The sequence below is a fragment of the Mchenga conophoros genome, linkage group LG12 (genome assembly GCF_057382185.1).
Source record: "Mchenga conophoros isolate Kocher_MC1m ecotype Shallow Benthic linkage group LG12, M_conophoros_male_GT1.1, whole genome shotgun sequence".
NCBI classification, from domain to species: Eukaryota; Metazoa; Chordata; class Actinopteri; order Cichliformes; family Cichlidae; genus Mchenga; species Mchenga conophoros.
Window position 1 is genome coordinate 19447267 of NC_140537.1, and position 17344 is coordinate 19464610.

Genomic DNA, 17344 nt, shown 5'->3' on the forward strand with positions numbered 1-17344 from the left:
TATCTTTATTGTTCCAGCTGTAATTCATAAATGAATAACTTTCTGAAGGTTGTGGATTTAAGATCTTTAATAGCAACAAAAAAAGAAAAAAAAATAGAAACTGAGCCAAGCCTGCTTTTTCACGTAAAGTTTACAGTTGGGTAAATTTCAAAGCAAGCACCGAAGCATCTACAGTTAGATAATTTTTTACTAAGTCTGCAAATCTACCCTGTGTTTGTTCTCTGTGCGTACGTGCAGGGCTTCCTGGTGTAATCTTCTATTATCTATTAAGTTCTGCCAAACTCGACAACCCTGGCTTTAACCTGTTTATATGGATGCGAGTATAAGCAAGCACTCATCAAATAACCCTGCTCTGTGGCTACTTTATGTGCTGTGTGTCAGAGCAGCTGTAGCATGACTCGGATTCAGTCACGGCCACTCTGAATGCGTCTCTAAACTAAACACAGAACTCTTGAAGATTTTACAGTGAGTGTGGTCAGGGCAGATAATGTGTGTCTGATTTTTATAACGTGCACGCTGCTGGTGAGGAAGGCTGTCTGAGATGACCGAGGAGATCTTGTAACATATTGCTTTGCAGTATGTGTATGCTAATATTTTTTAACTAATTTTGGCATACTACACAATAGCATATACATCTATGTGTAGTATGTGCATACATATTTAAAGAAAAAATTAAAGGGGGAAAAGCAATGTAAAGTGTAAGAAGAAAAGCTTGAATTCACCTTGGAGATGAGTCCAGAAGTCATACATTTCTGAGTCTCTGATCTTCCAAAAGATATTTTCTCATTTGATGTTTTGATGATGGTGGTTGAGAGAGCTAGTTTAAAATATCCCATAGATGCTCATTTCGACTGAGATGTGATGAGTGTGATACATAAACAGCATTTAATTGACTTGATTTCCATCATCATCAAATCGTTTAGTGACCCCCCTCATGTCTGGTGGATGGGGTTATTGTCACTATGAAAGAGACCACTCTTACCAGGAGAGACATATTACATCATAAGATAAGACTGTTATGATCACTCATAACAGCCTTGCACTGATTTGTATCGAACCTTAACTCTTAGGGGACAAGTGGATGCAGATCAGCAGTGAACTTTAGCAGTACCAGAAGATCCCTGTGATATAGAAGCCTCAAACAGAGACTTTTGAGCAGGAGGTGTTATCACATGGTTTCATGATCACTGACATTGACATTTATTAGTGGTAGTATTTTAAGGTACTTTATGGTAATTCAAGTATTGCTGTTGTGATGCTATTTTATACCTCTACTCCACTATATTTAGAAGCAAACAGCACTTTTCCACCATTCACCCACTTTCTTCTGCTTATCCGTTTCAGGGTTGCAGTTGCCCTCATCAAAACTGTCATAGCGTGAGGTCATAGTCTGTCACATGTGATCTGCAGGGCTAACGGAGAAACACTAGTTAAGCAGACATACATCTTTTATCAGAAGCTAGAGTATTCAGGGAGAATCCACTCAGGCATGGGAAGAACATGCAAACTTCCTACAGATGGACGCCAGTCTGCAGATTTGAACCAAGAATCTTAACTACTGTGAGGCAACTGCCCTAACCACTTTCAAGAATAAAAATGACTCACAAAATATAACACATTAGATTTAGATTGAACTGCCCAAGAACACAAGCAACTTAAAAGAGAAAGAATGTTGGCTAATCTATTTAAGTTAGCTGTTAAGTTGCTGGCTATAATATATAAATAAATAATTCCATCAAATTATTTTAAAACTTAAAAACATCTATAGCCCATATATACCTTGGTACATTAGACAGCGCTCCTCGTTACCATCAAAACACCAAATAAGGTGAATTCTTTTGGAAGACTGGTGTTCATCCTGCCAGCAGAGCCTGGCTAAAACTGTTTTAGGGCTCCTACTGGTCCAACATCCTGCTAAGACCCATAATGTTATTTAACTGTAATTTCCCACCCAGCTGTACATCCTGGATACCTATTATGACAGAAATTAAACAAGCAGTGCTTTTGACAGTAGAACAGCCTCCTGACTGGCCGGTCTGTCTGTGATGCACCTCTCAGCAGGATGAAGCACGCAAGGTGAACATTTCATTTATGCTGACACACGGAGCACAGACTGGTTAATTCAATTACATGTGCGCATATCTGGTGCTTTTCATCAAGACTAATTTCATATTTCATTCTAATAACCCATCTGACACACACACACACACACACACACACACACACACACACACACACACACACACACACACACACACACACACACTTGTTTTCAAATCTTCCAGAAATGGACTCCATATAATATTTAAAATCACATTTTGAACCTCAAAATTGCCTTTAAATTAATGAGGAGCAGGATTTGGTCCCCACTAATGTAGTAGCATACCAATTTTTGGTCCTCACAAGGATGTTTAAACAAGTACACACACACACACACACACACACACAAAACACAGGATCCTATTCATGAACATTAATTCTATATTCTGTACTAATTCATTTAATCAATTACACCACAGCTGAGACCAGAGATCTGAGCACACCGAAATTAACTCACCCCCCTCCAAACACACACACACACACACTTTGTCCAGTAACACATGCATTCACACACCCGTCCATGAATGCATGTGTTACATACAAAGGCCATCTGTTTCCAAACTTCCAGCTTGTCTTCACCTCCACACCTCTGCCTCCCATCTCCACTTCTGCCTTTCTCCACCTCCGCCTATACCTCCCCTAAACCTCTCTACTGCAAACAGCCTATCATTCAACAGCTCGCACCACTCACCATAATACACCTGTGTGTTCATGTGTGAGTGTGCCAGAGTGTGTAAGTCTTGACAGCTTGCATTGTTGCAAACGCATCAAAGGCACAATATCAAATTACTCCCACACTTGTGCTTTTTTTAAAGCCATCAGTGTAAAATTAAACCCTTATTTTCAAAAGCTCAACAGTTTAAAATGAAAATCTCATGTTTTCAGCACACACACACACAAAAATACAGCTGTATATTATAAATATATTATCGATTATTTTTATGTGCTTTACCCGCAGGGTGTTGCTGTGCACTTTATCTTGAAACACATACATTACATGGCAGCATCAGAATGATGAAACTCAAAGTGCTTGCATGCATAAATTCACCCATTTACACAAACATATCATCTACATATGATTTAAATTTGAATCTTACATTCAAACATGAGATCATAGGTTGATCTGCTCTACAGCCTGAGCCAGTTTAGAAAAACTGAATAGCATTTTTAATGAGTTGGAATATTTACATGTTTTGAAGGGGTTAGGAGGATATTATAAAGTCAAATGTGGAAGCGGAATCAAGTGTATTATAATTTGTGTGAGGGCATCACACTCTTTTATTAAAAACAACAACAGTATCACACAGTGAAATGATCAAATGATGCCATGAAAACACTGTGAAACACAATCAGACAGCATTATGTAAAAACAAAAAAATGAACAAGTAGCCCAAAATTGGACTTAATCACATTCCACCACTTCACCGTACGCAGCATTGTAATAAACTGTGCCCTTCTCATTCTCTGTGCCAGCCACCAAAGCACACGCACAAAAGCTCCACACACCTGATTCCTGACTCATAGATGTGTGGTAAAGGTAAGAGGAGCGCACAGGTGTGTGTGTGTGTTTGTATTCCTGATGTGAGACGATAACAAAGCAGATAAAATCCAGCTATCAAAGCCTCTCGTAACGCAAGTAGAAACCAAATCCTTTAATAGCCTTTTTGATAGCTGTTTCTCTCCCAGGCCGAACTCATGTTGTGTTTTACCTGAGTTGGCCTTATCAGACCATCCTGTGTCTGCCCACTCACAAAAAAAGAAAAGGCAAATGAGGCTGAGGGTGGTTTCAGGTGCCTCAATGCAGAAAGTGTCAGAGTGGAGAAAAGCAAGAACTGTTATCGTGGGGTAAGTTTATCTTTTTAAAATGCTGAAGAGAAATGTAACGTCATCAGAGAACTCAGATCAGCGGGAGGGAATTCCTTTAATGGAGGCCAGAGTGGGAGATTATCACATTGATGCTTCTCTCCTTACACTCTCAGCCCCGGCCTCTTTATCCCCGCACAGTCCGTCGATGTGTATTGACTGAGTGGCATTAGCATAAAACCAAAATAAAAAACCTGCCTTCCCTTCTCTCGCTCTCTCTTCGTGCTTTCTCTGCATAAGTACAGCTTTAAGATACATTTACTTTATTAGCATTTTTTTAAACTTCCTTATTTTGTATATATAAAATATTACGCCATTGTGGCATTGATCAATCTATTAAAAATGTGAAGTAAAGATAAGATAGCTTATCTTTAAACGCCTTCACTATTGAAATGTGGTTTAGATTTGAAGCATGCCTCACCTCCCCACACCCCTTTTGTTTTGCAACTGTTCATACTCATAATGGAAGTGGTGATGATGGTAGTAATCATGGACATATGATTATTTATCATTTATGAACGAATAAATCCATTCTGCCTTATATCGATGGCTTAGACTGGTGGTGGTGGTGTCATTTTCTTGGCACGCTTCGGCCCCCTTACTACAAACCAAGTATTGCTTCAATGCAGCAGCCTATCCAGGTATTGCTGCTGACCAAGTTAATCTCTTTATGACCACAGTGTATCAATCTTTGGATGGCTGCTTTTAGCAGGAAAACGGACCATGTCAAAAAGGTCCAATCATTTCAACCCGATTTCTTAAAGTTGACAGTGAGTTAACTGAACTCAAACAGCCTACACAGTTCCTGGATCTCTATGCAATAGAGCACTTTTTGAATGTGGTGTAATGAGAGATTCCTATTACAGATGTGCAGCTGACGAATCTGCAGCAACTGTGTGACTCTATCGTGTAAATATGGACCAAAATCTCTGAGGGATGTTTCGAGCACCTTTTTGTATCTTCCAACCCCCTACTGTAACTAATACTGTAACTAATAAAATTACTGGTGGGAATATAATATGTGGAATGAAATAATGTCCTAAAATGCATAAGCACGCTAATAGATAGCATGAATTTCATATTACAAGTCTGTGGATGCCACTCTTAGATGGCAAAGATATTTTTAAACCAAGTTATAAGTTCTTAGGGATGTAAATATTTCCTCAACTACTGCTGCTGCTTAGTTTGTGTTCATTAAAGCTCAAATCAATATATCAGCATTTTAGCCCAGATTAATTTTAGATCAAAACAAACACTGGCGTTCGAAATATGGACTTTCTAAACACTCGTGTTATCAAATGTTTTCCTGCTCCGCTGGGACACGAGCCTGTTCTAGTGATTTTTCATTTTTTTTCTTGCCACAAATGGAGTAAGAAAGATGTCATGGATAAACCTCAGATAAACAAACAAGAGAGTTTTGTCAAATTCACACATTCTTTTTTCTGTTTTCTTCATCATTTTCTCTCTTCCTTTCACTTATCTATCATTTCATCCTTTGTGTAAAAACATCTGAAGCCACACAGCTGCATCAGACGACGCGGTGACAATGAAGCCTCTATTTTCTCTGGGCAAAAACACGCACATTTGCACACGCAGAGCAGTGAAGAGGAAACAGCTGAGGGATGTAATAGGGCAGATGAGGATCATGGGGTTGCAGTTTGGTTTGGGTCAGGGTGAATGTTTGGCAGCTGCGAGACAAAGACGCGCTATTTAAACTGCCTCTCTCTCGCCTCCAGCTCGCTCTGCAGCTAAACTTGTTTTGTCAGTCGGTTTGCCAGCTCGCATTGACTTAAAAAAGCAGAGGCCTTGTGATTCTTGAGCAATCATTTCAGGATAAAGAGACACGCTTTTGTGCACACCAGCGCAGCGCTTCCAAAAACTGGGAAATTTTAAAGCCTGTGAATCTAATCATAGTGATAATTGTTCTACTACTTTGATCCCGTTACACACATATACACACAAGCATATCACTCATCTCTCTCCCTGTCTCACACACACCCACACGCATCCAAGTTTCTTTGATGGGTTTCCACACATGAATATAAATGTGTAACACTGAAGCTTCTCAGATATGTTGAGTCTTGTGGTTTACACACAGCTTACACCTACTGCTGGGCCGTGCACATCATCGAGTGGTAGACACTAACCTCCATCAACACACACACGTACAGAGAGAAAAGACATGGGCATCTATAAATCACTCACACACCCGAGCCATATGCTCATACCTGTCTGTAGCCCAAACACAGGTGAGCCCCTCACATTCCAGCAGCTCATATCCTGACGGAGATATGAGAGAGAGGGTGAGAGGGTGGAAAAGCCCGGTCTCTTTCCTCTATCCAGCTGTGAGTGCCTCCCTCTCTTCTCCTCCCATCTCTTCCCCTTGGGATAGAGTGCTCACAAAGTGGCAGATGGGTGGGATGCATAATGCATAGACTATTTGGGGGTTGGAAGGGTTCTGTGTGTGTGCGTGTGTGTGTCTGCGCGAGTAGTCAGTCCATGGGGAGTAGGCTGCGGAGTCATTATAGATCTAATGGTTGTGTTTTAGATGCTGCACTGTGCCAATCTCATTTGAAGTGCAAAAGCCAAATGAGTGTGAAGCGTTTCATTACTCATGCTCTGTGTGCGCTCACTTCCCCTCAGTTTGAGTGAGACAACAGATCAGCAACGCTGTCACAACTTCCTGACTGACATTTTGGAGCAGTCTATGTAAATATACATGTGTGCACATTCGTGTTTGTGCTTTGAGGGACATTTAAGGTGGATGTTGGAGCAACTGGATTGGGTTCTTTTGTTCTCCACAGTCATGGATCTTCTGCCTCCTTGCCCATGTAGACCTCATGTAGACATTATTTCCCTAATTACTGTGATTACCACACGATGAGGCCAATGTATCATAATGCTGTGTAATTATGCAATCAATTGTGAACTAACAAGGCCTCCTCAGGCATAGGTAATGGATTTTAGGCAGACAAGCTGAGCTGAGGCATGACTAATAAACCACTGGTACTTATAATTAAAAGCTTTTCTAGAAGGAGGTTCCCTCTCACACATGGCAGAAGTTTGAATCGCATTCGGCAATGACGAGAGAGAAATTCAGCAATTTGTCACACCCCCATCAACATCAAGGTCTCTCTTGGGCCATTTACTTCTGTGGGAGTCAATGAGGAGAGTATAAGGTGGACACTCAGAAGAGAAGAAGGGAGCTTGTTAGCTGATGGAGGCAGAACCGGCTGCAGCAAGAGAGGCAGCGCCAGTTTAAGCAGACAAACAGCAAGAGGAAGGAGGGGTGGGGGGTGCAAGAAGGTAGAAAACTAAGCGAGAGAACAATGGAGACAAGACAGAACAAGAGAGAGCTAGCAGGTAGTGGGTCTCTGGAGATTCATTAGGCTTGTCAGAAATTCTGGCTGTGAATATGCTTGCACAGCAAGCTCCTCGGTGGGTACACACAAACATACAAAAATACACACACCGGGTGAGTTGCTAGAGGTGTACGAAGCTCTCATCTGCTGACAGTCAGGGATGAAAGCTGGATTGGGATGGTGGGATTTGGATTCACACTGTGAAGACAGCAGGCTGCGTGTCTCCAAATGGCTGCAGCGGGAATTAACATATTCCAACTGGTATTAAGTTTTGTGCTTTGTGGCATCTCAAATGACGAGTGAAATATTTATTTTGTGTAAATGTGACCTGTTATCAGAGGTGTCTTCTTTTTTGGGGGGAGGGGGTAATGGTGAACACAACATTAGCTTATGCATCAGCTAAAGTAAATTGTCTGTGTTATTTAGGAAAGCTGTCACACCCTCTCTTTGTGCTTCAGTATCCTCTAATACTGCACGCTTGTTTGAGGACGGTTTGAGTATGACTTGTTAAAATGCTGCTGAGTGAAACAGAAACAGATTGAAACAGCAGGTAACAAAAGCTGCTCGAACAGAAACCAATTTCTACACGAGAGACTGTGCTCCTCACTTTTTCCTTTTTCTGAAATCAATGTGCGTATTATGGTTGTTTGTTTAAGGTGAAAAGCTTAGGATAAAAAATGACTAAGAGATGATGAAATCACCTGAAAAGTGTGATGCAAGCTTTGGAAGTTGGAGAGTCCTTTGTGTGAATATGTGCTTATGATTGCATGCATATGCATGTTCTTCTTGGCACAAGAGTGCTGTGTGTCTGGGCTTTGGGCAGAGTGTAAATCCCAGCATTTACTGTAGGAGGAAGACAGAATCAGTGTCTGAATCCCCAGCTGTTCTCTGAGCAATTTCTCAGCCTAACCGAACACAAAGAAATATTTACTGTACACACACAAAAGCACTTTTAGACTTTTAGGCGCGAAGACACATGCAGAGCTTGCTGACAATTATTACAATTTCTTCCTCGCTGAGAAATGTCCAGTGCACGAAGTGCCAGCTGCCAGATGCAGCAGAGACAGAGAGGATCCTAGCGAGAGGTTGAGAAAAGCTCCACACTAGCAGCTGGAAACTAGATGACTGTTCCATGTGTTCATGTCTCGCTGGAGATCCATAAAGTTTGACCAGTGCAGCCTGGGACCCATCCTGTGTGTTGTGTGCTCTAAATGAGAGAGACTGAAGGAGGAAAAAAGCCAGAGGCAGAGACGCACCTGCATGTATTCATCAGTTTCAGGCAGGTATTGTGTTTCCTCTACATGTGGCTCACGCTATACACCACATAATATTTTATACCATTTTCTGTCAGCCTTACTAGCACTGTGCTGCCAGTGGGCACATATAAATAGTCTTTTACTCTCTAGAAAAGACATTTTTTTTCCATATAGGCACTGACACCATAGTTACACTATTTGTTTTCTTCTCGGTTTCTGTTGAAATGATGAGACTGCTACAGGGCATCTCTTTCTCTCCCCTCCTCCAGAGGGGACTCAGCTGTGGGCTCGGGATCATGGGACTATGTTTCCGTGACAACGAGACATCATCATTGAATGCTGATGCTAAAATAACAGACTGAATAATTTAGACTGATCCATTTTTAAACAGCATGTCAATTCACATCACTGGCCACAGACACCACTTTTGGCACCCCGCAGTCAGACCCACCCAGGCCGAGCGAAGGGTGGGGAGCGAAGGGTGTCCGAAACACATTTAAATGCCCCACTGTCCTTAAAAACGGTCAACAAGGTCAGTGCTGACTGTTGATTTTTTTATGTTTAATTAATATTTGAATAAAAAAATGAACATTCTGATACAGTAAAGCTGGGTTTAGACAATACTGAGATTCTGGCTGGATACTTGACTTGCTTTAAGAGCTATGGGGAACGCCTGTCATGAAAACCGAAGCAGAAACAAATGTGTCCTTTCTTCTAGTCGTTAAGATTGTTGTTCAATCTAAAATTCTGTCTGCCCATGATTATGTTGATATTGTCTGAACAATGAAACTGGAAAAACTGGATTTAACTGCTTTAAATTGAATGAGCTACATAAGGATAAAGCTAACACCTCCTGTTTCACTGGAACATTTTAAGGTTAAATTTGTATCAGCAATCAAATTAACATGTATAATGTGTCTTACTGTTTACCGCCTTTAAAGTATTTAGTAATAATAATAACTTTTTTTTTTTCTAATTGATGGCCTCTATAAACAATGTGTGACTTCCACATCATTAATCTGACTTGAGGTCTCATTTTTCAGAACTTGTTTAGTTGTTTGGTGTTTATGTCAAGACAGATGAAAGCAGGCCAGTTTAATGAAAGGAGCAAATGGCTCCATGATCAAAGCTCAAAAGGCGTCATCCATCAGGGATAATTTTCATGTCTGATTTCCTCATTTAAATCCATCTTTAAAAAAAGACACATAAATTAGCATTGAGGACTGACCATTTATCAGGATGAAGCATTGGGGCAAAATGATAATAAGCCGGTTTAATTAATTGAGACAGATTTGAAACGCATGTTATATCACAAAGTAAAATCTGGACTAAATGAGAGCTTACTGCCTGGGGAGGGCAGCGAATTTTTTGAAATAAAAGCTGAAGTTTCAGTTCATGTATTTTTATAAAATCATACATCATTTTGAATATTTGGCCCACAGTTTCATGTTGCATTTTATTACACTACTTATTATCATGTATTTGGGCAGAAATGACACCAACCACGAGCGCTCAGACTTTTTCTTGAGAAAAAACACATGGTTAGCCTTTCAGTTCATAAATTTCCACAAATATAATTGAAGCCAAAGCAAAAACGGACACATGCATGTTCACACGTCACCCACAGCTTTCGCTGATTGCTTATTCAGATGGCCTGAGACCCAAATATCTGCACACATGATTTATCCTGCTGTCCTCAAGGCCCGAGTGTTGAGAAATATTCAGACACCATTGTGTCTGCACATGGTTGCAAGAGTGTATGTTTTTGTAAAACTGCAGGATGCACGTGCATGTGTGTGCGCATGTGTGTTCTCCCGTTATTTTACAAGCTCATTCACAACCACACACACGCCCAGTCACCAGGGGGCTAAACAGAATAATGGAGCAGGGCAGGCAATCGGCCTTGCAGGTGTCTCCCTTCTCTCTGTATCTTTATGTTTGTGCAGCATCTCATTATCTTCGCTTTTCAAAATCATAAATGTAGTCCACGTCTTGAAAACAATGGAAAAACCCACGACTGTGGGTTTAAGAAGAGGGAAACTGACACAGAAATGACAGCATGAGAAGCTTATGACCATGTGAATTAGAAAAACTAAAACAAAGAAACATACTGATTATATGTTTTTGTTCTCTCCCTGCAATATTCAGTACAGATTATTCTTTCTAGTGATTGAACAAATTTTGGTAAAAATTCCAGTGTCAGTTCTACTGATCAGTATTTGCATAAAAATGCCCCCAGTCTGCATTTTTTTTTTATTCTTTCTTTGTTTTCTTTTTCTTCGTTTTTTTCCTTCACACTCTGTATTTTGAATTTGACCTCCTTCTTCTGGGGTTTTGGGAAAAAAATCCCCCTGATGTACCCTGTCATCTTTTCAGACACACTGAGACACACGGATACACAAATTCTCTGCTCACCCCACCAACCTTCAGGCGGTGCACCTGGGTACAGCTCTCACACTCACACATGCAAACACAAACCGATGTAACACACATTCACATTCCCCCGCGTACGAATCCATGGTGCACACAATAAAAAAAACTAAAAACTGCTTGGGCAGTATGCAGACCCTAAGCTTTGTTGTCAGGTGGTCTCTCATTAGGTCTTATAACAGCTACAACACCATGACCACCTGCAAAATTACACACACAAATACACGCAGCATGAAAACCACTCAGAGATACACAGCGGGATTGATCTCCTTCGGTGGTATTGATTAGCCTACCCCCAACTCAGACCAGAAGATACCAGCTGTGTCAAGCCATTTACTTCCTGAAGCTCTCTGTCTCCTGCGTGGAACATGAAAATAATGGTGCTGTGAGTTTCTTCTCTCAGAGAAATTATGCTGGCTGCAAAAGGGCAAGAAGTCCACAGGGAAACGGTTACCTCAGATGTAAGTCGCTCTGAGCCATTTTTAACCCCTGCCCTGGTCCTACTGGATGTCTGTGTGTGCGCACTGATGTGTGCGCACATTACACCGTACACAACTTGAACTGTGGTTGGTTTGCAAGTGCATAGTAGGAATTGTATACACTCATGCATGGAGACACTGGGAGCAGCATGAAGGGATCTCTATATTTATTTTATAGTTTTGCAGTATTTTATTGTGGACGATGGAAAAGTTATGTTACATTATTGATAAAAACATGAATTTGTCTCTTTTGCAAAGCTACAAGCTGAAGTCTTGGTTGTATTATTACCACGCAAGGCTTTTTAATCTTGAATATGTTTTGTTTTTTTCTGCCTTTGTCTGTTTCAGCAACTTATCTTCTGAAATCATTTGTTCTCTCTATGATCAGATTATGGCACTGCAGCTAAAATCGGGACAATGAAAAAACCGACAAAAGATTAAAAACTGGATTGACAAAGGGAAAGATGAAAATTGGATTTTATCAAATTCAAATTCAAAACAAACAAAAAAAATTATTTGAAAAGAAAACTTTTAGAAATTATTTATGCACCTTGGAGAAAATTCGGATGTATAAAGGAAGCCTGCATTATGAAAGCAGTGAATCATCTATGTGTCAAATTTGAAGCTGAGTAATTGTTCGATTTTAAAGTGATGATTCCAATCGTATGACTCATATTTCAAAATAGGATATTATTTCCTGTAATTTCGAGCAGTGCAGTGTGCTTTCCTCCATATCCCTGCAAATAAATTATTCATTTTACTGAACTACTTTAAATAACCATGTGAAAAAAATACAAAAAGCCAATACCGAAGTCCACAAATTGCCCAATAGATTTCCTGCTGTGCACTAAGAACTCTACTGGAGTAAACGCTGCTCCAACCCACCTTCAGTTTGGAAGAAAATGGACATAAATGCATGCATTTCATCAGGGAACATGTACTGTAAATCAAATGAGGTCACCTGTGGCCCTGCAAGAATTTGTGTGTATTAGGGGAGCATTCAGAGCTATCAACAAACCCATTTATCACGCCATGCCTTGAAGCCAGTGCTGTGCATTGAACTCATTCATGTTTTCAGAGAAAGGTTAACTGAACAAACAGAGTCTGCAACTGAAGAATATGACGTGAGTCTTGTTCGCTCAAGCAGCGCTGAATGGGTGCCATGAAGTGTGTGCTTTGAATGCAGTGCACTGAAAGCAACATTACAGCTTGTTTGCTCGGCTGCTGCCAGTAGCTGTCCACATCATGCACCCACCAGCAGTACTGCTGAAGGGAGTCCACATGTACAGTCATGAAAAAGAAAGCTAAGTACACCTTAACTGCTTCCACAGGAATTAAGATGGTAAGTAGCAGCCAGGCCCCGCTAATCACATGGAGTCGATTTAATGATCATCAGCAAGTGTGACCACCTTAAAAAAGCAGAGGTTTTGGGAAGCTGCTGCTCTGGAGCATTCAGGTCTGTGTTAGCATAATGTCAGAGGTGAGAATTAATGAAGTACAAAAACTTTGTTTCTGTGCTCAAGTATAACTTTCAGGTATCTATACTTTGAGTATTTTTTTTCCTAACAACTTTTTTTTTTTTTTACTCCCTACATATTCTGGACAAATATCTCTACTTTCTACTCATTACACTTTCAATACAGGCTCGTTAGCAGTATAATTTATAGCGTTTATACTCGGGGATCAGAGTGTGCTGGAATGAGTGCAGGTGTCTGTAAGTTGTGTGATACTTTAGCATTTAGCTAGCCCTGCCCAAGAGGAGTGAACGTTAAGGAAATACGTTTTTTTTTTCCGATGCAACATTTTTATCAGCTCAACAAACATCAGCAAACACAGAAACTGTTTGTGTGCAGTCTGTTGCAAAGTGTTCTAGTAACTAAAGGGCCAGCTGCCGTATTTAACAGGGAGAGAACAAAGTGCAAGTTAAGTTCAGCGTTTGTGAACAGCAGTTTTTCAGAATTTTGAACAATTATTTTATAGAGCAAAAAGGAAAAGCAAAAGGGAACATTTATTAATTTTTATTTTATTTTATTAGTATTTTCCTTAAATGTGTCAAATATATATTTTCTCATCTAAATGTCCACTGAGCTGTGAGCCAGGGGACGGTAATGCGTTATGAGTTATAAGATATAATCTAAGTCATAACATTGCTGTATGGAGCTGCAGATTTGGTTGCAGGTTAACATAGCTGGACTGGCCATCGGGCATGCCAGGCATATGCCCAGTGACTTATTTTTTATTTATTTTTTTGTAACGGCATGAACAATGAGAGGTGGTGGATTGGCCAGATGCAGGTCGATGTGTAAAAATAACTCAGTTGTTTGGTGCTGGCTATGGCGGGGCTTCCACAGAGGCCAGCAGGTGGATGAGGGAAGGGGAGGCAGGAGGAGAGCCCCGAGGCAGCCGCCAGTCCGAGTGTCAGGTGAACTGAACTTCAGGTTAGGAAGTTATGACCTGCAGTCTATCTGGGTCAGATATAAACCAAGTTTAGGTGGAGTTTATTTTCGTTGTGCTGACTTTTTACCCTCAGTTGCAATAACTCATACTGCGTTCTAGCCAGCTTGACGGAGTTTTTATACAGCTGGGTATTTTATTCATAAGGTTAGTTAGTAGAGTTGCCAACGACTCCTTAAAAAAATGGAATGGTCCCTCATTCAGAGAAAATATTACGCGTTTCGTATTGAGCTGAGAAGAAACACAGTTTGTCCCCGGACTTTCGCTATAATGAAAAAAAGGCACAAAGCTGGAGTTATTCTGTCGTTACGCTGCACAGCTGCCTCTTCTCCTCTCATTCTCCCCCCCTCCCTCTCCTGTTGCTACTTCAATCATGAAACTGATCAATGATCAGCTGATCGGCTTTTCTCTCGTTTGTTTATCGCCCACTTTGCGCCAGAAAGAGGAAACCAGCAGATGTCGCGCTAAACAACAGCAGCACGTTTAAGCTTGATCAGCTGTTGTTAGAATTTATTTAATATTAATTTCTAGTATCAGCTGATGTTTGCTGGAGCCACAGCTGTAAAGCTGCTGGTCATGATATCGGTTTGGATATGTGGTGAGAGGGAAACATGAAGATGAAACCAGGAGATGTCCTTACTGAATCATCAGAGCTGAACAGGTGATGGAGAAACAGGTTTACCTTTTAGGTGACATGAATGAGTTGAAGGGAAGTTATGAACTGTTTCTGAGAGACAAATAACACCAGGATCCTTTTCTATGTAGCTGACAGCTGGTAACGTTGCAGGGGCGGATCTAGGAAAGTTTTGCCAGGGGGGCCAGGTAGGGCATTAACCAAGAGAGGGGGGCACAAAGAAATACTTTTCTTTCTTATTCTCATTTAAAATATCTAGCTTTTATTAAATAATTATCTAAATCTTACAACCAAAGTTTCTATCTGACGTAAAATGTATAGAAATCATACATATACCAACAAGACTGTACATCACTGTCACAACAGCATTTGTTTTCATTCAAAGGCTTTATGGCTTTAATACCTGGTGGGCCGGTCTGTAGTCAAAATGCCCGATTTTTTGTCCCAGTCCAGCCCTGCAGGTTAATACTGGCAGTGTCACCATGCCAGCTGACTGTATTTCATCATCAGTCAGTGTTGTTCTTTATCAATATTACCAAAGTTTACCATAAGGCAGCATAGAAAGTATTTACTTGCTTTCAGGTTTTATTCAAATGTTAGTCTTTTCAGTTGTTTCCCCACTTTTTTCCTGTTTCAAAATCAAACACCAGTTTGTGAGAAGATTATCTTCTTTTTTTAATAGGCAGATAAAGTTTCACATTGGAACTGGCTAATTTGTCAATTGTTTGTTACAAATGTTCGTATTTTAATATTCAAAAATGTTTTTGCCCAAAACATATGTGCACTATATGTCAGTAAAAATACTATGCAAATAATCAGAATCAGAATCAGAATCAGAATACTTTATTGATCCCTGGGGGAAATTGCTCTCCTTGAATGCTGAGTAAACACTGACAAAGCACTGATTGTATCTCTTGTACTTTATCAACGCAGTATCTAAAAACTTTGCACCGTAGTGGTTAAAATCTCATTCTAATAAGAGTTAAAAGCGCATTCGGTTATTAGGTTTACAGGGTTATTGAATTATGGTTAATGGTTGGTAGACTTTTTTTTTTAAACATTATCTGCCAATTACATCTGCCACCCTTCTGTGCCCCTACCTGGCCCCCCCAACAAAAATTTTCTAGACACGCCACTGTCTCCACCGTGAACTATGTTAAAAACAAACACCGCTCACGCCTCACAGATGACAGCTTACAGGTTCAGGAGCAGAAGTTCCATTGTAAACATACTACGGCAGACCCGACGCTGTTTGCATGAACATGCTTTTCAGCATCTCTTTATTGACCACTTTTCACACACAGTTGCTGTACACATACAGCCGGTTGTAGCTTTTCAGCTCACAGCCCGACACATACCAACACAACAGCATAGATAGCACAGACGTTAAGGCGGCGAGGCGTGATTGCGGGTGCCGTTCAGGTGCGTCGCCTCCCCTGCAGCGGCGCTGCAGACCACGCCCCGCCACACACATTAACCAGGTAAAATACATATTTAGGCAGAATTTTGCAAATATCTATTTTTCATCTTTTAGCAGCATAGTGCTTTTTTTCCAATTATTTTTTAAAAGTCAGGTCAAGGCTCCAAAAGCCCAAAGGCTATATGAGGGAGGCGGCTCACAACAGTTTTTGTTTGCTGGATCATTTTAGTTCAGCTGGGTGTCTTTCCTTTTGTTATATTTCTTTAAGAGTTCAAAATGTGTTAATTACATAAATAAAATGTAATTTTCTCTGTAGCACTTCAAGGATTTCATAAGCAACACACCTTAGTTGTTCACACAAAGCATAAAGGTAAAAAACAATATATACAGTGTTATCTTAATTTTAGATGTCAAAAAGTATTTGCGGCTCCCAGTGTTTTCGTTTGCGTGGAAACCGGGTCCAAATGGCTCTTTGGATGTGAAAGGTTGCTGACCCCTGGTCTATGCTACGATTCAGCACAGGAAGGGAGGGGGTGAGTGAGTCAGTGATTCGTACTTGTTTGAGCTGTGAGCCAGGAGGGAGGGGGTGAGTGAGTCCTGAGTGATTCGCTTACTCTATGATTCAGCACAGCAAGGGAGGGAGGGAGTAACTCAAATGTGCTGTTAGCATGTTAGCTGAGCAATGCTACTGTGAACCGAGGAGCTATTGTCTTGATGTGAGCTTCTACTCAGGGTTTTTTCTTCCAGTTCAGAGCAGAAATGTTTTTGTTAAGAAACTGGCTGTTGTCTTTTCCCCCCACAATTTTAATTATAAGCTAGATGTATTTCTACTAATGGAATTAGTTTGCTAACAGCAACAGGGATGAGTCAGTGAGTCAATTGCGCTTGTGAATCATGATTCACGAGTCAGTAAAGTGAATCTCGAGCATTGAACGTTTCGTTCACGAATCGAACATCACTAGCTCTGTGAGTTTTTGCAGCAGCTCTACCTGTACTAGATGCACCTGCTCCTTGTCGTTTCTATCTCGGACTTTGTCCTCTAGAAGATTTTGGTTTTTTTGCTAGTTCTTCAAATGTTCAATAAAAACATGTATGCTAATTCATAGCAAAGAAAGCTTTGTAACTATCCCCACTAGTGACGACTGTCATTTCCAAAACACTGCCCCCTCCGCGCTCCGCAGCGCTGTTGAAAAGGCTGTGGAAGTCCCTGTATTAGGCACGTAAACCAAAGGTGATGGTGATGAAGGAAAACGCTGGGCTGGCATGTAAAGGGGCATTTATTCCCTTCAAGGACCTGAAGCTCCATAAAGCACCCCTCCAATAGCCAACCCCATCTGTTCTCTGAT